Below are 6,000 nucleotides of genomic sequence, written 5' to 3'. Positions count from 1 at the left end.
GAAAAGATGGTGAACAAATTGAAAGACTCACTTATGAGACTGATGAGGAGGAACTTGCTAAAGAAACAGATTGGATTTTGAAAAAAAAGCCAAGCAAAAAGCGTAAAGCCGTAGAATCTCCAGAGTGCAACATATCCCCATTGAATTCCTCTAATGTGGCAACTATAGCGAGCAGTAAAAATACCCAAGTGGAGCTGAAAATAGCTCGTCCACCACCAATTATGGTCTCTGAAGATTATAAATACTCAGAACTGCAAGCTGTTGTAAAAAGTAACTGCAAGAAAGATTTTTTTATTAAGCTCCTCAATAGCGGTACTTATAAAATCAGTACATTTGAAATAGGCGACTACAGAGCTGTTACAAAAGTGCTGTCTTCAAAAAAAGCTGCCTGGTATTCGTATGAAAACAAGCATCTCCGACCATTAAAGGTTATTGCAAAAAATCTTCCTCATTCATGTGACCCAGTCGATATCGTATTCGATCTGAAACAGCAAGGTTTTAAAATCGTGAACGCGGTCAACAAATGGAAATCACATTCAAAGATTCCACTTAATATGTTCATGCTTACATTTGAGGCGACAGAGAATATAAAAAAAATATATAACATTAAAGCTATTTTAAACTGTGTTGTTAAAATTGAACCAATAAAGCACTCAAAGCAAATACCACAGTGTAAAATATGCCAAGCGTATGGTCACACACAAAATTATTGCGGCAAATCAGCCCGGTGTGTTAAATGTGCTGGCAGTCACAGTACTGCAGAATGCAACAAACCTGATCAGCACCAACCAAAATGTTGCAACTGCGGTGAGGGACACCCGGCCAATTACAGAGGTTGTATAGTAGCCAAAGAACTTCAAAAATTGAGAAACAAAAAAATTGGTGAACAAAACAAAGGTAAACAGCGTAATCATATATCGGCTGAAAACCAACCTGAAAATAATCAAACTAATGTTCTAAATAAAAACCCAAAATCGCTGAATAATAAAAAAACATATTCGGATGTAGTTCAATCCAACACTGAGGACGATGGTAATTACAAAATACTAACACAAATACTGGAAAAAATCACTACTCAAGAAAACTTTTATAAAGCATTGGACAAACGCTTGACTAGGCTAGAGCAAAAACTCAACAAAACAAATAATGCTTAGTTATATAAAAATAATGCTATGGAACTCGAACGGTCTTCTTCAACACCTTAGAGAGCTTGAAACAGTCCTAACAGTCAAAGATGTTGATGTTTGCTTAATTAGCGAAACTCATTTTACTAACCAAACATATTTTAAACTAAAGAATTACGAAGTATATAGCGCAGTCCATCCTAGTAATTGCGCTCGCGGAGGAAGTGCTACTTTAATTAAAAAATCATTAAAACATTACGAGTCTACAAAAATATCCAAAGAGGAATTCCAGGCAATAACTGTTGTCCTTGACTTACAAAGCAAATTACTACTAACATCGGTATACAGTCCTCCAAGACATTCAATTAAATCCGAACAATACAAAGATCTTATAGAAACTCATAAGCATCGCTTCATTATGGGTGGCGATTTCAACGCTAAACATACGCATTGGGGCTCTCGCCTAATTACAACGAAAGGTAGAGAACTCCTCAAAGCTATACAGCAAACTGGCTGCGAATGCTTGTCATCCGGGAACCCAACCTATTGGCCAACTGACCCAACAAAGGTGCCTGATCTACTCGATTTCTTTATAACCAAGCAAATTTCGTCCTACAATTTAAAAATAACAGATGGAGCAGAACTAAGCTCCGACCATTCCCCTCTCTACATAACCCTCTTCGAATCTGCCTTAATAAATAAAAAATGTCTAAAACTTGAAAATAAATACACAGATTGGAGTTACTTCAGAAGAATCCTTAATGAAAACACCATTGCTTCAAAAGAAATTTGTGAAGTAAATGATCTTGAAAGCGAAATTTTGAACCTTACAAATTTACTACAACATGCGGCATGGTGCAGCACGCCCACATTAAGGAATGCAACCTATCCTCATAAATACCCAAAAGTCATTGTGGATCTTATGCGGGAAAAAAGAAAGATGCGGAAAAAGTGGCAGCAATCCAGATTTCCAGCAGACCATTCTTAACAGACTTGCAAAAGAACTCAGCCTAAAAATCAAGCAATTTAAATTTACCTATCTAACTTAAGTAATGATCGTGCTACCAATTATTCTCTCTGGAAATGCACACGAAACCTTAAGCGACCTTTAGTACACAAAGCTCCAATTAAAAATCTCGCTAATCAATGGCCTAAAAACGATGAGGAAAAAGTGGAGGTCTTTTCCGAACACCTGTCAAAAGTGTTTTCCATAGACGAAAACGTTAACAATGCAGTAATCTGCCCTCCTAGGACAGCACATTCATCCTGTATTCCACCAACCACCGAGCTTGAGGTAATGATGATTATTAAAAATGAACTTAAGCTAAAAAAAACCCTAGGTTATGAATTGATAAGTGCTGAAGTTTTAAAAGAAATTCCTGCAAAATGCCTAGTTAAAATTACGTATATATTTAACGCTATAATACAGATGCGAACCCTTCCATCCCTGTGGAAAGTATCTGAAATTATCATGGTACATAAGCCAGGAAAGGATATTAATGACGTAAGTGGTTACAGACCAATAGCACTTCTGCCTGTACTTTTAAAAATATTTGAAAAAGTCTTACTGAAAAGAATCCTTCCTCTGATTGAAAGACAAAACATAATACCTTTACATCAGTTTGGTTTTAGGTGCAATCACTCCACCAAAGATCAAGTCCATAGGATTACCAATGTAATAGAAAAAGCTCTTGAGGAAAAAAAAATCTGCTCAGCTGTGTTTTTAGATGTGTCGCAGGCTTTCGATAAAGTCTGGCACTCCGGATTGCTTACCAAAGTAAAAAATATTCTCCCAACGGAGTATTATGACGTAATCTCCTCTTACTTATCTGATCGTTACTTTCGAGTAAAGCACGGTGATGCCTATAGTAAACTGCATAAAATTAACGCTGGAGTTCCGCAAGGTAGTGTCTTGGGTCCTCTCTTATATCTGATTTATACACACGACTTGCCAACGAGTGCAACGACGTTCACAGCAACTTTTGCTGATGATACTGCAGTCCTTGCAGTTGGAGAAAGCGCAGTAATAGCAGCTAATAATTTGCAAAATAGTATGGACAGTATAATTGCTTGGACAAAAAAAATGGAAAATTAATCTGAATAAAGAAAAATCAGTGCATGTAAATTTCACAAATCGAAACATCAGTCATATACCTGTCTACATCGATGAAGCGCAAATCCCTCACGCGAATACTGCGAAATACTTGGGTATGACTTTGGACGCTAAACTAAGATGGAGCGAGCACATAAAAAAGAAAAGAATGGAATTAGATCTTAAATTCAAATCGTTGAAATGGTTAATCGGCAAAAAATCAAAACTATCGCTTTACAATAAACTTGTATTATACAAACAAATGCTCCAGCCAATCTGGACATATGGAATACAGCTATGGGGTTGCGCAAGCAGAACACAAATTTCCATCATCCAAAGATTCCAAAATTTCATGCTACTTTAAGCAATAGTTTTTTTCTTTATTTTTAACACGTTTCAATTTCTTACTCTTCTCGTACAATGCTTAACTATAACTAACTCGTTTCATACTGTATGTCAAAAACTATGTGTCACTTTTAATTTAGCGTTGCCACAGTTCGGCCATCCTGACCCGCAATCGTCCCGATTGAACCTTTTCGATATGAATTGCCAATCCATGGCTTAATATTTGCCGCTTCCCATACCCCCTCATAAGGTATCTGACTAACTTGGAATCCCTCTACATCCTTTACTAGATATCGGTCATTAGGTAGAACTTTAGTAATCCTATAGGGTCCTTTATATTTTGGCAAAATCTTTTTACTGGCGCCTGCCTCACTAACAAAATTTTTCACAACTACATATTCTCCTTCTTTGTATGTTTTCTGAATTCTATGACGGTCTTTAAGCGATTTATTATAGTTTTGATTTTTTACAATTTGATCTGAAGCCTCTTTTCTTACTTGCCTAAGATCTCTCAGAACGTCATCAGACCTTAACTCGTCTAAATTTTCTTTCAAATAGTCCACAACCATTCCCTTTTGTCTAATTCCAAATAATAGTTCACTCGGTGTTATTCCAGTACTTCTATGAATCGTGTTATTAAAAGCGAACTCTATATCAGGCATAATTTTATCTAACGAAGCTGTATACCCTGCGTTAGTCATTTTAGCAATCATTGGTGCTAAACTCCGATTTATTCTCTCTACTTGACCATTCGCTTGTGGCGAACCTGTGGCGATTTTTATATGTCGAATATTACAGCAACTAAGAAAATCTTCAAAGTCTTTTGATGTAAATGCACTCCCTCGATCGGAAATAATAATATTTGGTCTACTATACGAATTAAAATATGATTTTAAACACCCTAAAACTTCTCTTGTGCTAGTTGTTCTCGTAGCATACAATTTAACAAACTTAGAAAAAGCGTCTACTACCAAGAATACATACTTCTTTTTAGAATTTTTAATTTTAACTGAAACTGTGGACAGTTTCAAAAGGGACTAAGCCCTTTGGAATATTGTGTAAATACCCCTCGTGCTTTCCGCATTTTGCTGAAAAAGTTATACACTTTAGACAATTGGCGATATGATCTTTTATTTTTGTTCTGAGTTTCGGAAACCAATAAGATTTAAGTATAGAATCAGCAACTTTATCGCATCCGAAATGTCCCATATCATCATGATAAAGCTGTAGTATATTCCTCTCCATATTGTTTGGCACATAAAACAGTATGGTGTTTCCTTTCTTTTTATAGACCAACCCATTTCTCATTTCAAAGTAACTACTCTCTTCTTTTTCTAATTTCTTCCTTATCTCATTAATTACCTCATCTTGGTACTGACATATGGATAGATTTTGTTCAAAAGTATTTTCTTCTAACACTAGTATATTCGTGTTTCTACTAAGTGCATCTACGTGCTGCATCTTTTCTCCTTTACGGTGCTCTAAAGAGTAATCAAAATTTTCTAACTCCAGGGCCCATCTGGCTATCCTGGGATTTATTTCTTTTTTGTTTAAGGTTAACGCTAATGAATGACAATCGGTTACAATTTTAAATTTTATTCCATGTAAATATATCCTGAATCTGCGTAGAGCATAAATAATAGCTAATGTTTCTAACTCGAAACTGTGATATTTTGATTCATGTTCAGTTGTTCTTTTTGAAAAATAGAAAATTGGGTGAAGCTTACCATCCCCCTTTTTTTGTAACATTATAGCCCCGAAACCATGTGAACTAGCATCACAGTGTAGTTCTGTTTGGTCTCTTGGGTCGTATATCGCAAGAATAGGAGCATCAATTAATTTTTGTTTAAGAGTTTCAAAACATTCTACTTCTTTTAGTCCAAACTGAAAAACTGAGTTCTTGCGAACTAAGTCATATAATGGTTGTGCCAATAATGAAAACTGTTGAATAAATCTTCTAAAATATGAACACAATCCAAGAAAACTATGAACTGTTTTAGCGTTATGCGGCACTGGAAAATTAACAACTGATTCTATATTCTTCCCGTCAGGTTGTATCCCTTCTTTAGAAATTATATAGCCTAGATAGTTTATTTTTGATTCCATGAATCTACACTTATCTAAACGCAGCTCTAATTTATTATTTACTAGTCTGTCGAACACTTCTGTCAAAATTTGAAAATGTTCGTCAGCAGATTTCGTGGCGATCATTATATCATCTAAATATATCGCTATTTTTCCTGATCTGATCAAATCGTCAAAAACTTGGTTCACAAAACGTTGGAAAACCGAAGGTGCATTTCTTAACCCGAAAGGCATTTTTAAAAATTCAAACTGTCCTAATGGAGTTACGAAAGCAGTATATTTAATAGAATCCTCACTCATGTGCACGTGATAAAAAGCACTCTTTAAATCTAACAATGAAAATAAAGTTTTACC

Source organism: Teleopsis dalmanni, chromosome 1, assembly GCF_002237135.1.
Source record: "Teleopsis dalmanni isolate 2A chromosome 1, ASM223713v2, whole genome shotgun sequence".
NCBI classification, from domain to species: Eukaryota; Metazoa; Arthropoda; class Insecta; order Diptera; family Diopsidae; genus Teleopsis; species Teleopsis dalmanni.
The sequence above is the reverse complement of the archived record's forward strand: the minus strand, read 5'-3'. Positions refer to the sequence as shown.